The sequence below is a fragment of the Thunnus albacares genome, chromosome 8 (genome assembly GCF_914725855.1).
Source record: "Thunnus albacares chromosome 8, fThuAlb1.1, whole genome shotgun sequence".
NCBI classification, from domain to species: domain Eukaryota; kingdom Metazoa; phylum Chordata; class Actinopteri; order Scombriformes; family Scombridae; genus Thunnus; species Thunnus albacares.
In genome coordinates, this window is record NC_058113.1 from 31,803,028 (window position 1) to 31,825,513 (window position 22,486).

At 43.5% G+C, this 22,486-nt stretch overlaps 1 protein-coding gene across 13 annotated transcripts in view; it reads right to left on the bottom strand.

Annotated features, from left to right (window-relative positions):
• Positions 1-22,486, bottom strand: part of mef2d (myocyte enhancer factor 2d) — a 110,864-nt gene that overhangs the window by 68,790 nt on the left and 19,588 nt on the right. For 11 of the 13 annotated variants that reach the window (XM_044358359.1, XM_044358358.1, XM_044358363.1 and 8 more), the window contains exon 1: positions 13,182-13,446. The exons of 1 other annotated variant lie outside the window; for it this stretch is intronic. The gene's annotated coding sequence lies outside the window, so the exon portion shown is untranslated. Of the gene's footprint in view, positions 1-7,509; positions 7,945-13,181; positions 13,447-22,486 lie in introns of those variants that run through there. One more of the 13 variants, XM_044358356.1, reaches the window with a different exon arrangement.

The following is a 22,486-nucleotide window of genomic DNA, read 5'->3' on the forward strand; positions in this document are numbered from 1 at the left end:
GAGTTCAGTAAAGGATAATGAATTCTACCTGGATCACCTCATTAGTGCACTTCTTGAACAGAGTAAGTGTTCCTAATATGTTGTACATTCACTGTCTTCTTGTTCGGCTCCAAATTACATGCGGTAAAGAGGTGTTGGTAAGACATTTTAACTAAATAATAAAAAGGTGTGTGTTCATACTCTCTCACAGTCTGCAGCCTTCGTTAGCCACTGAGCATGTGGGGGGGGGGGACGACTCTCTCCAGTTGCAGTGAAGTTCAAAGGCAGCGCGCTGAGGGATTTGTCTTTAGGCTGTGGGCTGATCACACATGAAAAGGCTGCTTTATCTGCCTGGGGGTGGTCGAGTCGCGACCTTTTACCCTTCATGCTGCCGGACCTCGCTTCCCATGTCTGATGTCAGGCAGAATCTCTGCTCTCACATGGGAAGCGGAGGGCCTGGAGTGTGTCTGCTGCCTCGCCGGGCGGACGAGAGCGACAGAGAGGCTCTGGAAAACGAAAAGATAAACGCTGATGATTAGGAATCTACAGAGGACCCAGATTAGAACCCTGGGGAACGCCTAAAAACATTAAGATGTTTTATTTTTACAAGGGGGCCGACGGCGTGCTCTTCTATTGCTTTTTATGACAGTTTGATTTGGGGAATGTGCACATAAAAGCAGATATCGGAGTGAAGGAATTCAGAGCTTTTGAGAAAATTGCAAAAAACGTTTGAAGTACAGCTACTTTCACATTTATAAGTACAGATGCTAGAATATTATAGCTGCCAAGATTTGATAAAAATTTAATAATCCCTGTGGGTAAACTGGGCAACTCTATTTTGATATAGCTTAGTGATGCTTCTTCTCCTCCTAATATGAGATGATTTCATGCACATTTGTATCGAGATAGTAAAAAAACTAAGCCTCCAGAGTACTTGCCAAGCGTTTCTACATCATTTCTGTCCCTATCTGTAAATTAAAGGCTCGGTGTTGGACTGGCTCCACTGTCCTTTAGAGATACAGTATATCTGGTGTTTAGTTGCCTGGACAATATGACCAAAACCATGTCTTAAAATATCAGCCAAATACAAATTGGCAATAAATGCAAGAAAAAAAAATTAAATGCTGAAAAAGAACATTTAATCATACATGTTGTTTTAGAAAGATAAAAAATACATTATTTAGAAGGATAACGGCATCAAAATAGCAACAAGAGAATCTGAGCAACAAATAAACTAAGCATTAGAACTTGTATGAAAAAAAAAAGAAAAATACTATTACTGTACAAATTTGTCTACTAAGCCTCTGAGAGGGCACATCAGGTCATAGCCTCGGAGCAGCCCTCAACAAAGATTAGTCCATAAAAGAACAGTTAAAAAATGTTGCATCGCATCATTATCCCTGACATCTGTTGCTGCGGCCGTTAAGCATTTCAAAGCTTCAATCTTCTATCCTAGTGATGTGGGTGGAAAGCCATGAGCTGTGGGGGCTATATTATGAGTTTACCATTTATTCATGAGGAGAAAGTTGACATAGGGATGTTCTTTTGCAGCAGCAACAACATGCTCCACGGTTATTGCTGCTTAAAGCTTCCCCAGTACAACCAGAGTCTTCTATATAGAGGAGGCTCCCTTTGGGCGCTCAGGGGTTAAATGACTTGCTCAGGGGCACGTCACCGCAGATTTCCCCAGTTCGTTGAGGTTTGTGAACTGGTGACCTTCCCTCCTGACAACCTGCCTTGCTTGTCCTCTGGGCTACCGCTGCCCTCGATATTACTGATACATCTCCACCAGTGTGTTTTCTCCCAAAGGCTGAATGTGTCAGAACCTGCAGGGCTGTGACGGAGTCATGACACACAGAGAACAAAACCGCTTACATGCCACAAAACGCGGCGGCAGACTGGTGTGTTTTGGTGATTTGAATCTCCACGGCGTTCTGTTGGCTTTTACCAGGGAAGATGTAGATGTAGTCAGATGGTGATTGTGACTGATACAGTGCAGCATTTGGGTCATAAGAGTGTGGTAATTAGAGCAGAATAAAGATATGTATCTAATTTGCAGCCACAGCAGAGACTAAATTTGAGAATAAAAATATGTTGAGGTTTTGTTTATTGCTTGAAATTGTGATTTTTTTGTCTAGATTATGTTTTTTTCATTATGTTTTAGTCATTTTAGAGAAGTGTTCCCACATGATAAGTCTCTAACACAACACTGAAGCATCGATATATTGGCCAGTGCTGACCGGCATGTTATCCGTTTGTATGGTAGCATGTGTGTACGTCCGTCCTTTACTGCCCTGGTGTGTAAAGTGGCGGCGGAGTAGCCTGGAGCAGTGAGATAACAGTCAGCGGAGGGGGCTGGTAGGTGGGGGGGAGGGAGGAGGGTTGGGTGATGGTAAAGATGATTCTCGGCTGCTGGAGCCGTGCCAGAGGACTGCTGAGAAATCCATCACTTTTCCCGCTCAGCACCAGCATCTGCCAAGGCTGATCGCCACCCAGCTTCACTGCAAAACCCCCCTCCCAGCCCCCCCACTGCACCGTCCATACCTGCCCAATCTGTGATTACACCAACCTGGACTAATCTTCTTCTTTACGCTTTAATGGTTTGAGCAAAGTGCTCTAAATGTCACAGGAATTTTAATACTTAGTAGGAGTGTTAAACTAAAATAGGTCAGAAAATCGATGCACGTTACAGATACACAAGTGTTTCATCAAGACAAAGCTTCATATGTGGTCAAAGTCAGTAAAAAAAAAAAAAAAAAAAAAAAAATTTGGGTCAAGTAGCTCTGAGGCAGTCAAACAACAACAACACGAGTGCTGATAACTACTCCCAAAGCTCACTCCGGCACAGTCAAAGATAACAAGAGAAGCTGTTTTATTTGCAAGAAAATTCACCCAATCGAGTTGTTGAAAATGTCAGATTCAGATAGATGATACTGACCCTGAACAGAGGTACGAAATCACAAGTCAGCAGCATTTCACTGAAAAATGCATCCTCTAAAAAGCTGCCCTATGAATCACCCGCTGTTTACTAATGTTGGTGTTGCTGTTGACATTTTTAGGGGGGGGGGGGGGGCGTTTGGCTTTTAGCTAGCACGTAAATGACAGAAAGATGAAGAAATATAGATTTTTTTCAAGCTGCTGCCGATAAATGATTATATATATAATAACTCATGTGTGATAGTAAAAGCATTAAATCTGATGTACCACCACCGTTTTAACCACACCCTAGACCTTGTTCTAATTTATGGGATTGAAATTGAACATTTAATAATTTTTCCACAAAATCCTATTTTATCAGATCATTTTTTAATAACTTTTGAATTCCTATTACTGGATTACACACCATTAGATAAAAATGTCCTCACTAGATGTCTATCTGATAGTGTTGTAGATAAATTTAAGGAAGCAATTCCGTCAATACTGAATTCACTGCCATGTCTGAATACTACAGAGGACTCTTATGTTAACTTTAGTCCCTCCCAAATTGATAATCTTATTGATAGTGCTGCAGGCTCACTAAGACAAACACTCGACTCCATCGCCCCCTTAAAAAAGAAGATAATAAAACGTAAGAGGTTAGCTCCATGGTATAACTCCCAAACCCGCAAATTAAAGCAAACATCGCGAAAATTGGAAAGGATTTGGCGTTCCACCAAAGTAGAAGATTCTCGCTTAGTCTGGCAAGATAGTCTTAAAACATATAGGAAGGCCCTCTGTAATGCCAGAGCCGCCTATTACTCAGCATTAATAGAAGAGAATAAAAACTGCCCTAGGTTCCTTTTCAGCACTTTGGCCAGGCTGACAAAGAGTCATAACTCTACTGATCCATGTATTCCTATAGCTCTCAGTAGTAACGACTTTATGAGCTTCTTTAATGATAAAATTATAACTATTAGAGACAAAATTAACCATCTCCTGCCCTCAACAGGCACCGTTCTCTCCCCAAACACAGGAACCTTGGTAACGGCAGTAAATCCAGACATATATTTGGACTGTTTTTCTCCAGTAGACTTGTCTGAACTAACTTCAATGATTTGTTCAGCTAAACCATCAACCTGTCTCTTAGATCCCATCCCAACTAGGCTGCTTAAGGAAGCCTTACCCTTAGTGAGCACTTCTCTACTAGATATGATCAATCTGTCTTTAGTAACAGGCTATGTACCACAGTCCTTTAAAGTAGCTGTAATTAAACCTCTTCTTAAAAAGCCTACTCTGGATTCAGGTGTTTTAGCCAATTATAGACCTATATCTAACCTTCCATTTCTATCCAAGATCCTTGAGAAAGCAGTCTCCAATCAGTTATGTGACTTTCTACATAACAATAGTTTATTTGAGGATTTTCAGTCAGGATTTAGAGCGCATCATAGCACAGAAACAGCACTGGTGAAAGTCACAAATGACCTCCTAACTGCATCAGACAAAGGATTTGTCTCTATACTTGTCCTGTTAGATCTTAGTGCTGCATTTGACACAATTGACCATCAAATCCTTTTGCAGAGACTGGAACATTTAATTGGCATTAAAGGAACTGCATTAAGCTGGTTTAAGTCTTATTTATCAGACCGATTTCAGTTTGTACATGTTAATGATGAATCCTCCGTGAAGGCAAAAGTTAGACACGGAGTTCCACAAGGTTCTGTACTTGGACCAACTCTATTCACCTTATATATGCTTCCTTTAGGTAACATTATTAGGAAACACTCCATAAATTTTCATTGTTACGCAGACGATACCCAATTATATTTATCAATGAAGCCAGATGAACCCAATCAGTTAACTAAACTCCAAACATGCCTTAACGACATAAAGACCTGGATGACCTGCAATTTTCTACTACTAAATTCAGATAAAACTGAAGTTATTGTGCTTGGCCCTAAACACCTTAGGAACACATTATCTAATGACAAAGCTGCTCTGGATGGCATTACCCTGGCCTCCAGCACCACCGTAAGGAATCTGGGAGTTATCTTTGATCAGGATATGTCCTTTAACTCCCACATAAATCAAATTTCAAGGACTGCCTTTTTTCACTTACGTAATATATCAAAAATCAGGCACATCCTGTCCCTAAAAGATGCAGAAAAACTAGTTCACGCATTTGTTACTTCTAGGCTGGATTATTGCAATTCCTTATTATCAGGCTGCCCTAACAAGTCTCTAAAGACTCTCCAGCTGGTCCAGAATGCAGCTGCACGTGTATTGACTAAAACTAGAAAAAGAGATCATATTTCTCCCATTTTAGCTTCACTACATTGGCTTCCTGTAAAATCTAGAATAGAATTTAAAATCCTTCTCCTAACTTACAAAGCCCTTAATGGTCAGGCACCATCATATCTTGAAGAGCTCATAATACCGTATTACCCCACTAGAACACTGCGCTCTCAGTATGCAGGCTTACTGGTGGTCCCTACAGTCTTTAAAAGTAGAATGGGAGGCAGAGCCTTCAGCTATCAGGCTCCTCTTCTTTGGAACCATCTACCGGATTCAGTCCGGGGCGCAGACACCCTCTCTATGTTTAAGAGTAGGCTTAAAACTTTCCTTTTTGATAAAGCTTATAGTTAGGGCCGACCAGGCTCGCCTTGGATCAGCCCTTAGTTACGCTGCTATAGGCTTAGACTACTGGGGGACTTCCCATGATGCACTGAGCTCCTCTCTCCTCCTCCTCCTCTCCATCTGTATGCATTCATGTAACAGCAATGCATGTCACTAACTTTGCTTCTTCCCCGGAGTTTTTTGTGCTTTCTCATCTCACAGGAAAACCTGACTCCCGGGCCGAACCTTCGCGGTTCTTCACAGTCCTGATGGCATCCTTCCCTGTCTGTTGATGCTTGTGCTTGTTGTTGTTTGTTGTTGTCATTGTTTTTCTGCTGTCCCCCCTCCCCCTTCCCCTCTCTCTTTCTCTCTCTCAACCCAACCGGTCAAAGCAGATGGCCGCCCACCAAGAGCCGGGGTCTGCTTGAGGTTTCTACCCGTTAAAGGGGAGTTTTTCCTTACCGCTGTCGCCAAGTGCTTGCTCATGGGGGAACTGTTGGGTCTCTGTAAATTAAAGAGTACGGTCTTGACCTGCTCTATGTGAAAAGTGCCTTGAGATGACTTCTGTTGTGATATGGCGCTATATAAATAAAGATTGATTGATTGATTGATTGATGTAAATCACATTTGAAACTGTATGACATCACATTTATCTGCATCATTGTTGAATGAAAGTGAACAAATATCAAATTGTTTAAGATTGCCCAACCCCTAATCCCCGGTTTCTTGGCAGTCACTCACTCGCTGTATCGTAAGTTTTGTTTTGACACTTCTTGAAGGAAAAGAATCTCACTTCTGTTTTATTAAAGCAAACAGCGTCTTGCTTAGTGGAGAAGGGGATGCTCTTTACCGCTTTAAACCCTACTTAATGAATCAGGACAGAAATATTTTCATACAGAGATGTTAGTGCAGGTTAAAAAGAGTCCAATCAAACCTTTTGTTATTTAATAGACGTTGCTGCCGCATCAGTGGCTGCTAAAAATACACACGGTACTTTGAGGCGCGCCGGATTACCAAATAGTAGAGCGTTTATGTCATGTATCTTAACAAATCATGTTGCTGAACTGTATGAAAACAGCTCATATCAGTTGGCAGTCCCTACTGGAAAACACGGCCAATATCAGAGGAGTCACCTCGAGATCCGCAGAGGACTTTTGAGGCTTCAGGTTTCAAGAACTTGCCCCGCATGTACTGTAACTGTCGGTGTCACAACCTCTACAGCGAGGCCGTCAGAATGACTGATACGTCTCTCGGTTTGAAGCCCGGGCGGATCGATATTTCACCAATATTCATTCATCACTTGTGATGTTCCTTCAACAACCGGTCTGACGTGACGGACGGAACATGAGATGACAAACGATGCCGTCAGATGCCTTGTACGGCGACATGGGAATCGCATGAAATCAAATCAGCAGGTGTTTGAGGTTGTGGCGTAATGAAACGGTCATAAACTCAGGTTCCTTTGAGTCATAGGAAAAGATAGCAGGGCTGGGAGTGACAGGAAGAAGAGACGCATGAAATCAAGCTGAAATGTGTATATCCTTGTTTTGGGAATTCGATAGCTTAGTCGTATTTTACAGAGAAATTTACAGCGGAAATTTGCCTCAGACCTCAAGTCAAAACGACAATCACTGGATTTTGGTTGAATTTCAAAAACATGTCATTGTATTTCATAGTGGAGTCAAATTTGAGAAAATAGCCCCAAATTATGTCATCAGATTATCTCAGCTTGGGCTCAAAGAAAGCCTTCATTACAAACTAGGAACACGTCGGCATTTACCAGGCAGGGAGGGTCTCAATGAAACGGTATTGAGTTATATTATGCAGGCACTGCATGGAAAAACACAGCCCCCCCTAAACCCCCCCCCCCTAAACCCCCCCCCGATTCCTTTGAATGGCAAAAATGTTTAACTTGGCTCAAGTGTTGCTGCAACATAATGTAACATCATCCGGCAAAGCGCTGCATCAAAGCAATCAAATCTACTTTGTTTTTTTTACCTTCGGATCGTCGTGACGAAAAACGAGGTGGATCTCAGCGTGATGACTCGCCAGAGTTCAAATCCTGTCTGATAAACCTTCAAACTCATGTATCTGTTACTCCCTGAACCTGAACTGAACTTCCTGGATTATTTTATTGTCTCACCAGTACCTGAAGCAACACGCCCCAACCAAAGCAGCTGTTTGTTTTTTTTTTAAGCGCATGGCTACAAATCATGATTCAACCATTCTTTTTCTGTCTTTTGCGAGTCCCCCCGACTTTATAAAAGTGCCACACACTAAATCACCGGAGAACCCCCCCTTTGAGCTGCGCATATCTGCACGTAGGGCCCCCTTGTCATCACGAAAGCATTAATGCCAAGGTTCATACTCGGCTTGCCAGCGTGGAGATCCACTGGAAGCATGAATCGGGTTTTATAAGGAGGGAAGGAAAGGGGGAAGAGCAAAATATAATGGGTTTGTTCCTCATTGGGGAACAGACTGATGGTTGAAGGTGGTGGTGGGAGGAGGGGGGAGGGGGGGGGTGTCTAACTGGGCCACTGAATTCCCTCATCTGACCCGGCAAGGCTCGGTTTGCAGCCCAACCTTGAGGGTGTTCTGCCAGCACCAGCTGTTGGATATTTACAGCCTGTTGCCTCATGTTCCTGGGCAACCATTGGACACGGCTCCTGCCACACTCAGGCTTCAGTCTCCCAGCATGCATCCTCGCTATATAAACCAATCTTGATGACTGAATTTGTGGTAGAAGCATCAGCAGGTGGAAGGAAGAAGAAACAGGAGGGGGGGGGGGGGGGGGGGGCATTGTGACAAATAGTGGAGGAGGGAGCTGCTGGCCTTATATCTGAAGCCTGGCTTGTGACTGTGATTGTGCCTGTGCGTCTACTCTGCCAACCTTGGCAATGGAATATGATCCCCCCCCCCCTACTTTCCCCCCTTCCCCCCCTCCTCTTCTTAACCAATCATGGGTGAGTCTTTGGAGAGGTGGGGGAAAGTAGGGGAGGGCTGATGCAGTGCAAGGGCAGCACTTCTGAGGTGGTGGTGGTGGTGGTGGTTGGGGGGGGGGGGGGGATGGGATAGGATGCGATGGGAGGGGCGCTAAAGAGATCTGTGCCTCTCAGCTCGTGAATCACGCCCGTGCTGCCGGGCTGCTGTCAATACCGCCACACATACACACACACACACTCTTAAACATGTGCATTAAAACAAAAACAACCACACACACACACACACACACACAAAGAAAAAAAACACGCCCCCACCACGCACTCAACACAGGGCACTCTTAACTGTCACTGATATAATGTTTGTGCTCAGAGCCTCTGGCATGAATACAGGAAAAAATACCCTGTTAATACCCATCCATGCATGCACATACTGTATGAGAGCACACACACACACACACACACACACACACACACACACACACACAGATGCCTTTTGTCCAGCAGCTCTGGAAGCATGTGAAGCAGAGGGAAGTTGTTGGCAGGTCACACAATACTTTAAGTGTGGTTTGTTGTTTACTCCAAAGACGTGCCCTTGTTAGTGCATCACCGGCAGGGACTACTATGCGGTTTGACCTGTCGGGTTACCTCGCAACCAAAAAGGTAAAACCCTTCGGAGACACACCCGTTCCTGAAATGAGCGTGAGATGATTGGATGATCCGGTGGAACAGTTGAGAGGGAGAGATCTCACGGTGAAGAGAGGATTTTTCTGTTTACAACTTGTTGTTGTTGGCAAACCGACTTGTTTAAACAGGGGGGTGCTTTAGATGGCTGCAACCATTACTTTCATTATTGATTAATCTGTTGATTGTTTATTAATTAACCATTTAGTATAAAATCTCAAAAAATAAGAGCATATTACCAACCAAAAGTGACTCATCAAATTGTTTGTTTTGTCTGTATCCATTGATGACGAGTCTAAAGATTATCGTCATTATATATCAGTCTGTCAATAGTTTCTGTTTGTAGAATGTGACAAAATAATGAAAAATGTCCCTCACATGATCTCACAGTCCAAGATCTTTAAAATAAAATGATAAACAAGAGAAAACCTTCACGTTTGAAAAGCAGGAAGTAATGAATGTTTGGTGTTTTTGCTCGATAAATGATTTCACCTAAATGGTTGTTTTCAGCACTAGAGCTCATACAGGAAGAATGAAACATAAAGCTGGAATGTCCGGAGGTAAGAAAGGAAAAAAAAAAAAATGCTACTAAAGACTGAGCATCTCCTCTGGATCGCCACTTAATTCCATTCCATTAAACTCAAGCACTCGATGTGAAGGAGTCCTCAGATACAGGAAGTACACAGTGAGGTTGAGGTTTTTTATAAATCTACATGGAAGGTTATTGGTACTTAAAGGCTGCCTTGTGTTTTCAGAGATCATCCTGTAAAAGGTCAGAGGTTCAATCCCAGCAACAGCTGCTTGTCCTGCCTCAGTGCTGGAATGCAACTACTGATTATTCCCAATAACCAGTAATCTATCCATTATTTCTGCAATTAAGGGATTAATCATATAGTCTAAGAAGTGTCTGTTATTAAACTCCCAAATCTTTCAATTCCTTATTTGACAAATTAATTTTCTATCAAACAGCAACAGCAAAGTAATCGCCAATAATCAATGAATCATTGAAGCCAGTTGTGAAGCTTGTTGCAGATTCTCCGTTATGAGAATTTTTGTCAGTTTTACATCATCGTAAACTGAATATGTTTGGATTCTGGACACTTGTGATCAGCATTTTTTACTTTTTCTTTCATTTAACATTTTACAGAGTAAACAATTAGATGGAAAATCAAAAATAATCAACCAAATGATAATAATTCATAGCTGTAACCCTGAACTAACTGATGAACTAACTAAATATCTGACCCTAACGTGTGTGTGCTCCAAAAGTGAAGTGAAAAGTGATCATTTTGAACGATACGGTAACAATTTGACTATTATTCACGAGGAACAGCTGATTACTTCGGCTTCTTCCAGATGATTTATAATCTGAAACCATCTTTTGAAAACAGGACGAACAGCGCAGCGTGTGTTGGAATGTACCTCTTGAGACGTAAAGTGAATAAGACTGTTTACAGGTTTCCTCCCTCGCAGGTTTTCCCATCGTCTTAAATCTGCTGTGGCGCAACAACAACAAAAGGTCTGTGACAGAGAAAAATGCCCTCTAGACAAAACACTGATGACATCAATGTGACACTTGAGGACAGAGGGCGTGCTCGCCGGAGTCAGCGTGCGCACGTAAGTTTGCCATCACCAGTCGAACACGTTCTCATCAATGAGGCTTCGGCGCGCAAGAGCCAGACGGGCCAGATCCAGGTACCCGGCCGACTCTTAAATAGAACCGTTTATCACAGTTACTATCAGGTTTATTCTTAAGAATGCGGGTGAGAATAATACCTGTCTATTTATAGCAGTAACAACAAACTGTTTTGTGAGTTTTTATCTTTCATTACCTACGAAATGTGGGCACTGTAAGTATGCTGAAGGCACTCAATAATAATAAACACTCTGCAGACAATCTGGCACACACACACACACACACACAAGGCTGCTTTGAGAATCCTTTCAGCAGATTAACCCTCCCTGAAGGAAACAGGTCTTTTTTTTTTTTTTTTGTGCAGGAGATGCAGAATAAACTGACTCTGGTCATGACTGTTTATACGTGCGGTCATTAGCTCAGCAGCTCACAGAGGCATCTTTCAATCTGGCCACGGGGAGACGGAGCCAGGGTAGCTTTGTTGTCAAGATACCCTTCAAAACAAGTGTCGAGCAGCTGCTTGGAGACCGGCGAGTCCGTTCCACTCTTCTTCTTCTTCTTCTTCTGACTGAGCGGGTTTTTAAATAAATGAGGCCAGGCGACAAGGCGAGCCAATAAACTTGTTAAAGAGAGAACAGTATTTTCAACATGCCGAGCCGTCGAATCGCTTCAAGAAAAACTGATTTTCTGTCATCATTTAAAAATGAAACGCTGGTTTCTAGTATTGTGGCAGTCATGTCTCTCACATATGTGTAGTTTGAGAGTGATTCTTAACAGTTAGGAGACTTGTTACAGAAGATAGAAGCAGACAGCAGATTAGGCTGATTTCTCCAGAGCATGGATAAACAACTTCCTTCCATTTACCTTCTGATTGACTGACTTAGCCTTGAAAAACCAAGATATGAGCAGAGCAAACACTAGGATTCAGATACCTGGATGTCTGATTCCATTCAGAATTGATTCTTGATCTATTGAATAGAAAAGGGGGCCAAATTTTCACTCTCTTGCTCCAGTAAACTGCTACCAAACCATTCACTGGTGTCCTTATCCCACTGAGATACAATATGAAACATAACTGACAGATAAGATAAATAGTCTGAAGCCTTTTCATTTTAAAAAAAAAGTTAACTGCAATGAATTAATAAGAGAATAACAGTCTCAGAATAACATGAGAATGATAGGTAGGTCTGCTCTGCTGTGTTAGTATTAAGGCTGTTTCCGGCAGTGGAGAGCAGCATCGTTAGCCATCGCTACCCCAAGAAGCCGAGTGGGTGCAGGGTTTCTGAGGTGAAACAGAGTTATATTGTTCACCTCAGAGTTGGTTTAAGTTGTTTAAGTGCTGCAGTGTGTGTCTTGTTTGTTACCGCTGGAGTTTGCTGCTCCTCTCCGCTAACGTTAGTCTCTGGGTGACGGCGTAGAAAGTTCTAGTTCATCTCGCAAAGGTCACTATATCAAAACACGCTTGCAATCGCTGCCTTTTATGAAGATGAACTACATGATAACTCTAGCGTGTGCTCGCTGTAAGCTGTCCGGGTGCCCTCGCAGGTGAGTTCCGCCTTTTTCAATCAATCGAACTAACATTTAGAAAATCAATTTTTAGACATTTGTGACTCGATTCATGATCGTCCACTTCCTCATCGTGATGCATCTTAGAATCAAGACATTTCCACACTTCTACCAAAAACACCAAGGTCAAAGAAAACCCATCAACTGCGAATCTTCAAAGTCTATGTCTATGTGTGTGCTTTTGAAGTAAACAACATAGTTTTAACAGATGTCAAGGGCACGACAATCACGACACTCACTAGAGGCATCAACGGCCGTGTAAGTCTTCAATTCAAGAAAGAAGAAGAACAGGTGTGACGTTATGAGCGGCACGACAACACAAGCTATTAGCCATAAATCTTCACAACAGCAGCCCCCCTCTCTCTCCGCTGCTCTAGATCCTCTCTCAGCAGATTTTCGGGGGCTGGGGGGGGGGAGAAGGAAGGTGTCAGCTCGGCGGCTGACGATGGAGAACAGGCTACAAGTCACCTCGCACTCTTCGCTATCTACCTCGTAAAAGTCCTCAGAGGCGCCAGCCGAGCCCCCCATACCCCCCCCCCTCCAACGATGACTTCCTGTACTGATTAGGAAGGCTCCCAAAAAGCTCAGAACATTTTTTGAGAGGGTCTTTTTCAGCAGCTTAAACCAAGCATGCAAAAGTTGAATAATGTTACATTTAGCCAGAGGAGAAGCAATGTGAACACTTTAAAAAAAAAAAAAAACAGCCAACAAGAATGACATTTTCTCTTGAAGTAATTATGGTTCTGAGGGGAAGCGGCGTTCATGTCAATTCAAACCAATTACATCAGCGTGAAACACACACACACACACACTCACTGAGAACTGTCTCAGTCGCTCGCTCTTACCGTCAAAGATTAAAGATGCCAAAAGGCGGTATGGAAGCGCTCTGACACAAACAAGAGAAAGGAAACCGTCTGGAATCTGGATCGAGGCCGGTTAATTTGAAAAAGAGCTCTCCGAGTAGCGAGATAGTCCGAGTCACAAAGATCGCAGAGAGGATACAGTCCTGAGAAGAGAAACAACCTCGGAGCAGCACATGTGCCACTCTACCATCCACTACTGAAGTGACAACTGCTGGTGGAACGCCTCACTCTGGACGCCCCAAATTACACCCCCCTCTCACTCTGGACACCCCCGCACCCACGACCACCACCAGCAGCCCCCCCCCCTCCTCTGCTGCTGCTGTTGCTCCTAATTCCCCCCCCCCCCCCCCCCCCCCCCCCCTCACACACACACAGTACACTCCTCAAACCCCTCCCAGGTCACCCTTTGCCCTAATATGCCTTCAGCAACTGCCACCAATTCATCAGCGTCCATGTTGGCAATTGAGGTGCTTGTTGGGCGGCTCTTTAAAGGGCCATTCCACTGGGTTTTTTTTACATTTCAGCACATTTACTACAAATCATATATACTTAACATCACATATTATTATTTTACAAAGCATGATGCTTTGTTTTAGACATTTAAATGTATTTTTTTTACTTTTACTTCTTGACATATTGTTTTCTCTGTGTATTTGTGAGTCATGTCAGAGACAAATTTCTATCATGTCGCAAGATAACATTTATTTGTTTCTACTAATTTCTGTATGACAGGAAAATTTATTGGCAGAGTCATTTATGAAGCAGAAATACTAAACATTCTCTGCTTCCAGCTTCTGAAACTTGAGGATTTTATGTAAAATGAATGTTATTCATTGGCTGCCTGGAGTAAATATGCCAAAAAAAACTAACTGTATTGTGCTAGGAATTTGAAAACTGTCCAAAAAAACATAGTGTGTGTGTGTGTGTGTGTGTCATGAGAGTGAGGGAGTCACTAGCTGCCTAGCTGAGTGTGTCAGATCCTCACTGCTCACCAATCTGTCCCTCGTGCACATGTGTGTGTATGTGTGTGTGTGTGTGTACATCCTCCACTAGGATCATGAGCTGCTGGCTGCGGGACGGCAGCTGCCTACATACCTTTTGTTCCACTGGACCCTTCAAGGCCCCTCCACCCCTAAAATCTATACACGTGCGCGTACACACACACACACACACACACACACACACGATCGCATGCTCAGCTGTCGGAGAGAGTTCAACACACCGGTAATGTCTCGTGCCACTCGGCTCGGACTCTCAACGCTCGGTTTTTAAAATGACTCCTCCGCCGTCACTGCGCCGCCGCATCTCTCCTGCCCCCCCCCTCCGTCAGCTCCGATGAAACGCCGCCGCCGACGACTCTGATTGGACGCCGCGTCCGGAGCCGTGGAAATCAAAACCTGCCCGGATCCAAACTTGGAGAGATACAGTAACAGTATCTCACAGGGACGACTGTAAAAGGAGAGATTCGCTGTATGTGACCGTTCGCGACAGTGGCTCAGCTTCCCAAGGAATGAATCTCGAGCCCGTGCCCTTTCCTGACCTTGAAATCTCCAAGGGGGCCCGGAGGGTGTGGGAAATGGGAGGCCAGGAGTCTGCTAAACAGTTGTGTCATTGAGTTTCCACACAACAGACTGAATGTATGTAACGGCGCAGGCACGTCTGCGCCAGGAGCCCGACGGGGTTAAAACGAGAGAGAGAGGCAAAAATTCCAAGGGCCAATTTCGTCTTAGGAGCAATAACTTATATGGATAAATCTGCAAAGAGAGGACGGAGGAAACGCTTTCTCCTCGTCTATCAGGAGCAGGAAATCTGCCCATGGACGGGAAAAAATATACAACACCACTAAACACAACAAACCTTATGCCAGAACACTGAGCACACAATTACTTCCACAACAAACACAAAGTGCTCAGTATCTCACTGCCCCTTCTCCAGGTTCCCCCTCTCCCTCCCCCTCCCCCTCCTCGCCACCCCCCCCCACCCCACCCTGCCTGCCATCCACATTTGTCGTCTGTGTGCGCCTGCCTGGGGGCCTTCCATGTTGAACACACGGTGTTGGCCCGGAGCCTAAAACGGGGATCTATGAGCCTACCTCCGCTCTTCCTGGAGACAAACGCGAGCATCGGCCAAGACTGTGTGGTGCTGGCTACATGCGGTGGGGATCCGGCACTGAGGGAGAGGTGGGGGAGGCAGAAACACAGAGAGAGGATATCTATTCTCTCTTATTTAATAGAGCGGTGAGAAGGAAGCAGCTACTTTGCCCCGAGGCAAGTGTATTTATGTTGAAAGGAAACACAAAAGCATATAAGCTACAGCTCTGGAAATGATAAACATCCATCTATGTAGCTGCAGATACTTCTATGAATATTTGTTTTTTTGTGTGTTTTCTGCCTGTGATAGGTGCACCACCTGAGTGATGCGCCAATACAAAGAAAAACTCCAGAGGTTTTGTTGAAGACAAGCTTATTTGGTACTTTGTCTTTGTACTAAATGACAGGTTTGTGAATAAACATGATATGCTTTCAAGGGTTTGACAGTGAATACCCTGATTATGCAAATCTGCCTCTCCCTCCCAAGGATGGGGTAAATTTAAAAAAAAAAAAAAAAATGACAAAGCTTTTCTCTGGTGTGGCACTCGTGTGAGCTTTTCTCTTGTGTGTGTGTGACCTACATTATGGAGGAATTCTCCACATTTTTTTTTTTTGTCACACTCTTGACAAATCTTGCTGCATAATAAAAGATGAAAACATATTTTCCATGAGAAAATACACATCCATACTGCACGTTATCTGTGCCAGCGTGAGCATTGTCTAAAGCTGTCCAGGTTCTCGTTCATCAACACTTTCACGGCGTATATACGATGACGGTGAACAGTGACATAACCGATGTATTACTGGTGCTTCATGTTGGATGTATTCAGCAGGTTTTTCCTCTGTGATCGCAGTCCGTTTGCACCCGTTGACTTCCACCGTAGTCTGCACCGTCAAAATAACATTATGATCTAATAAAGCAGAGGAGGTCCAACTTGCATCGTGAAAAAATGTTTATACACATGAAACAAAACATTTCAGGGGGAAAAAATTCGATCCATGTGTCCGACCGCTGCATAAACTCTTCCACCTCGCTCGAACCTCCTCATCTTAACACATTTGAATGGCTTCACATAACTCTGTATGCTAAATGTTGCTTATAAATCAGTCATACATTGAAATTCTGCAAACTGATACTTCTGCTCTGCAAGCTTTTCAATCCAATCACTGCTCATGTGCAAATATAAGCAAAGATATATGGTTCAGAAATGTATAATAATAGAGACAGTTCATGACTAATACAGTACATTTCTTATAGCTGCTTCACAAAAACACCTTTTAATGTGAAAGAGGAGCAACAGGAAGTGATTGTTTTGTTATTTAACACACAGGAGACTCAGTCCTGATAATGAATTACCTTTCAAATGACAACTTTCTATTTAACTCTGTGAATACTGACGGGTCCAGGTCACCATAAAAGGTCACGGAGGTCAAAGGTAAAAACCTCATGATGCCAGTAGATCGTATCTGTGTCTTAAAGTTTCCATTCATCACCCTCATCCTCTGATGTGTAGAAAAGTGTCCAACACCAAAAATCAAATTTAGAGCAAGTGAAGCAAATCTGCATCCTGTGAGTTAGTCAAGACGGGAAACTCTTCGGGATTTGTGCTGATATGACACATGAACTTTTCCACAGACGTTGTTAAAATGTTCTAACAACCTTTAGAAGTGTTTTTAACTGCTCTAAATTCACAGTTTGTGGTTGAAACAGCTTATATTAATATAAAAGTCTTAAAAAACATGGAAATATGCAGATGAAATAAGCTCAACATCTGTTTAAACTAATTAAAGGGAAACTTATTTTCCCATCAGTTTGTGTCTCAGTGACTGATGTCCAATATAATCCTTTGGGGGGTAATAACGCCCCGTCAATGCACGTCCACTGTTTGTTTTTGGCACTGACAGGCTCAGATAGTTTATTCTAAGAGTCTGACAGCATTATGTAAAAGGACCATACAGAGAAATGTAATGTTGTTCTTCACCTTTCGGTTGATCCCGTCTGTTTGTTATTGTGTCTAACCGCTCGAGGAGAAGTCTCGCTCCGACATCTCGTGAGAGTTGAGTTGTTGTTGAAAATATTCAGCCATGACAGAGTTGGACAGAGAGAGAGAGAGAGAGAGAGAGAGAGAGGAGGAGGAGGAGTGGCCGGGAGGAGTTAGTTGGCTCCAATATTTCGCTGATTTCGACAAACAACTCCTCGACTCTCCCGAGCTTTTCAGAACAAAACCTTGTAGTGTCTTTTTTATACTGGCCGGTGTAGCGTACATCTCTCATCTGTAGCCCCCCACCCCCCACCCCCCCACCCCCCGGGGCCCGGCTCTCCCAATCCAGAAGAAATTTGGTATCTCCCGAGCCCCCCTGAAGCTGTCACAGCTAAAAGGTTAAAGGTCAAGAGCGAGCAAGACGAGCCCTAACAGACGCAGCAACCTGTTCCCTTCAACTGTCTGCCTCACTCAGCTGCCACCACAAAAGCTCCAACTCCCCCCCCAAGCTCCCCCCCAACACCCCCCCCCCCTCCTCCTCTCCTCTACTCCAAAGCTTTTCCAGGCCGTCGGCGTCCGCTCGGACACAGGAACGGTTTCAGGGACAGATTGTTAACACGGAGGGACGGTTTGACAGCGTTTAGTTGGGTGTATCCTTGATTCACAAGTCTCAAAAGACTCTGCTCTTCCTCTCTACTTTATAACTGAAGGTCTCTTTCTGTTTCAACTCTTTTTTAGCCTCTATGTGTAGAGTATTTATTCTATTTTAAAGTCTTAAGTGTGGTAGTAAGCTCTTTCTGTCTGGCTGCCAAGCAACCTGAGGGAAGCAGGACCTCGCTGCGATACCCTAATTAACGCTCTATCCTTGTTGCTGCATTATATTTTAATCTATCAAGCAAATTAAAGCCATAAATCACTCAAACACCTGCGACTCCCACGCCGGCACCGCCGACCGGAGAGTTGAGAGACAGCAGACGTTTTTAGCTTACGCCCAGAAAAATAAGAGCAGACGTCTGGAACTAAAGGTTCATCGATGTTAATTTGAAAAGAGTTATTCGGATCGAAAGGTTTTACACACAAGTCACAGAAGCAGTTTATTACCTGTGTGTTTTTTAAATCTCTCTGGCTCTGACCTCCTGTGATCTATACTATCGGTTACGACTGATGGCAGTGATTTGAAGCTTGTTATACGTCCACGCTCGCTGTAAATCGTCACGGGATCAACATCTGCTGAGTGAACAAGGTGTTAAAAGAAGGGAGCAGCTGAGTTTTGTTTGAGGTGTTATTAGAAAAAAATCCTTCCATGAGCCAAACTGAACAGCTTCTGCACACCAGTTAAAGAAGAGTTCTCGCAGAAGACTCCTTCAGGTTGTTGTGTCACCTGTCCATCACAGCCTCGTGATGGACAGGTGATGCGTTTGAGGTGTTTTCTTGCCATTTGCTAAATGCAAAGTTGATCATTTCCAGAGCTGGCATCGAATAAGAGCTGCTATGATCAGTAGATTCATTGATTGGTTGACTGACAGAAAATTAACTGTCAGTTGTTTTGATAAATGAATCATTTTGAGTATTTTTTTTAAAGAAAAAATGTCTGAATTCTCTGGTTCCAGCTCCTCTAATGTGAATATTTTCTGGTTTTTTTAGTCCTCCATGACAGTAAACTGAGTATCTTCGGGGTTGTGGACAAAACAAGATGTTTGAGGACGTCACTTTGGACTTTGGGGATCAGTAATCAACATTTTTTGAGTCGAGAGTCAAGTCATGTCAATTTTCATTGTATAGCCTTGCATCACAAATCATCTATCCTTAGACCCTCAATTCAATAAGGAATGATTTCCTTTAAAAAGCCCTTTAATAGTGAGAAACCTCAGCGAGAGCAACAGATTCATCATGTCATAATGAATCAATCATGATAATAACAGATAGTTGTGGCCCTTCGCCAAATGTTTAGATTCATAATCTTCTTCAACAAGGAATTTGCCACCATTTCTTTGAAAAAACAAGCTTCAGCAGATTGAATCAATAAAGATAATAATTGTTGTGTAAAATAATCTAAAGAAGCTGAAGAAGGACTGGAGAGGAGCTGCAGTTTGGCTCTCAACGGTCCCTGAAGATCAGAGCCAAGCAGCTGAAAACACAACAGACACATCAAAGACTCCACCTTGTCTCAAACTGTCTACTTAACTTGTTGAAAAAGTCGTGTCACAAGCCAAATGTGGAATTATTTCTGTTACCAGACTGACATCCAACATCAAAACTTCTTGTAAAAGTTGCTGCCAGAAGGTCCAGCTGCTTTTTACTTGTTTCCAGATCTTTTTTAGAAGCCAAGCAAAACATTTCTGTTGCACCAAATTTGTGAAGTACTGAAAGCTTTGAACTTGAATACTTTGCTACTTTGATTTAAAATGGCAATTTTAAACTAAATTTTTATTGTACAGATGCTTTTTCAGAAGTTTGGCTTTATTGTTCAATAAAGAAATGTTTTTGCTGGTTTCTAGAACGACACATGTATGTCACCGAAAGGTACAGACGATTGAAATAATGTAAGTCAGACAAAGCTCTCACACACTTGCTGTAAGTCTGGTGAGTTCTCACGACTACGCCGTTTGATGCAGGAAAAGAGGGCAAAGCGAGACAGGAGACCGTTACAGCGCTCCGCGCAGCCGCGAGGTGCTGCGTGTTGCGCAAACAAATCCCCGAAGGCGACGAGGCGTTTGATGTGCGATGGGGCGATGAGGGCCACACGGAGCCAGCCTACCCACCCTCCCCCTCTCCCCTTAACCTCCACAAGCTCCCTGACACTGACTAACACACACACACACACACACACACACACTTCTCCTCAGAAACAGCTGACGTTTTAACAGGCTTACAACAGCTGACAGGCTACAGGTGGGGCAGAGGGGACCCTTCATAAGCCCTCCAACCCCCCCCCCCCCCCCCTCCTCCTTTTAGTGCCCAGCTCATACTTCCCCTCAGCAATCTGCACACACACACACACACACACACACACACACACACACACACACACACACCTGTTGTGACTCCAGAGGAATTGTCCTCTGTGAAAAGCCTTCCTTCATACTGTATCACCCACCCACCTACTCACACACACACACACACACACACACACACACACACACACACACACACACACTCAGTGCATTAAAACAGGGCTTTATGACCCTCCAGCATGTGTTTGAGTGGCTCGGGAGTGTGTACGCCGTGTCCGACTGTAACAACAGATGCTACCATAGACCAGAACCGAGGGCTAAAAGCACTAAGCTCCTTTGCTTTGCTTGACTGGAGCCGGTGCTCCACGGCATTACGGCGGAAAGGAGGAAAAAAAAACACGCTGTCATGTTAATCCATAATCATTTTAACCCACAATACCTAGGTTTCCACTTCAATCACTACTGTGTACAATAGTAATGACAGTTTGACCATATGATGTGGATTTTATAATCCCGGGGTCACGCGCTAGGCAGGAAATAATCTACCTCTAAGTCAAGTTGTTTTATTATCACGGGGGGGTATTAATGTTTCCTGGATGGTGGAGAGTGAAACTTTTTCTGGAGCAACACACAGAGAGATGCTTCCTCTGATGGAGACTGAAAGGGGGCTCCGTCACTGAAGTCTTATTCAGGAAAATTTGGGAAAGATACGACCCCTCCGTGAACGTTCCCCCCCCCTCCCCTCCCTCCCCCTGAAACACTTTTGTCAGACAAAGTTTTTCCTGCGAAGTGAATCGTGGCGGAGCGCGAGATTATCGTTTTGTAAAAAAAAAAAAAGAGAAGCAAAGCCAGGAAGAAGAGAAGGGGGGATTTGAAAGCGCAGCACTTCTTTGGATTGGATGAGAAAACCATGGGGTGAAAGAAAAAGAAAAAAAAAAAACATCTCTGGATTATGTATTCTTGCTGTGTGTGCAAAACAGAGCAAGAAAGAAGTTTCCAGAACTTCTAGTGCAGAGTTTTTAAACCACCAAATCTCTTTTTTTTTTCTTTCTTTTCTTCGTCTCTCATCGTTCACACGCTACGACTAACCTGCCTCCTGCCTGCTGCTGTGTCAAAGGAAATGAATAATCAACATTCATGTATGTTTTGTAGAGTAACTCAGCACGCAGAGCACACGCAGAGGCACGCTGAACCAGAGGTATAGTTAAAAGCAAAGAGCTGGGAGTAGGAGGAGGAGAGTTAGAGGGTTATATTCTCTGTGTGACTCTTCCTGGAGCAAGGCATCAACTGGATAAAAAATCACAAGCTATTCAGGCTAAAATGTTAGTTTCCTCCCACTTCCAAGTCTCTGCACACAGGAGGTTTACATACAATAAACTCAGTGGATATGAGGCTTAAAGGAGGCGTATTCAGCTTTGTCGGATGTTAAACGTGGTCAAAGTGTTTGTAAAAATGCTCCCAGCAAGTCAGAAGCAGGGTTTCAGCCATCCCTGAACGCTCCGTTTGCAAAGTTACCTCCTACTTCCTCTATGTGACAGCTGTCCGTTCTGTAGCCTTTGTTGCTAAGGTTGTTGCTAAGGTTGTTGCTAAGGTCGTTCTGTGTGTTGTTTACATTGTCCACATTTGGGCTCTTACATGTACAGATGTATTTGAGAAGTTTATATTTCCAGTAAAGGAATGAGAGAAAAGTGAAGTCCTGCTACTAGTTTGTTTACGTTAGATTAAATCTGCCAAAGGGAAGCTTCCTGAAGCCGGCCAATCAGAACAGAGTGGGCTCATCGGGAGGGCGGGGCTTAAGGAGACAGGAGCTAAAACGGCCTGTTTCAGACGGAGGCTGAACTGAGGGGCTGCATAAAGGACCAGTAGAAGATAAATAAGGAGATTCGTAAAGGATGCAAAGATATTCCAGTAGAGCCCCATAAATATAGAGCTGGAAATGTGCATGATGCCTCTTTTAAGACTCTGTGGAAGTTCTTTTTATTCAACACTATTGGAAATATTTGAAGTTGCATTTTCCAACAAGTCCTATTAATTAAACACTCATAGTATTGTAACTGTATTTTCTGATCTGACATCGCTGTTAGCACTATTAGTCTGTTGGCTGGTGTCTTGCAAAAGTGTTACAAACCACCATATTTACCAAATATAAAACTGTTTGTTGATCCGACACGTCTATCGTTAAATTTCCTTCAAGTTTAGGCACAAAAATGACTTGATTAGGGAGAGGAACAGATTATGATTATGAGTAAGGTTAGGCAACA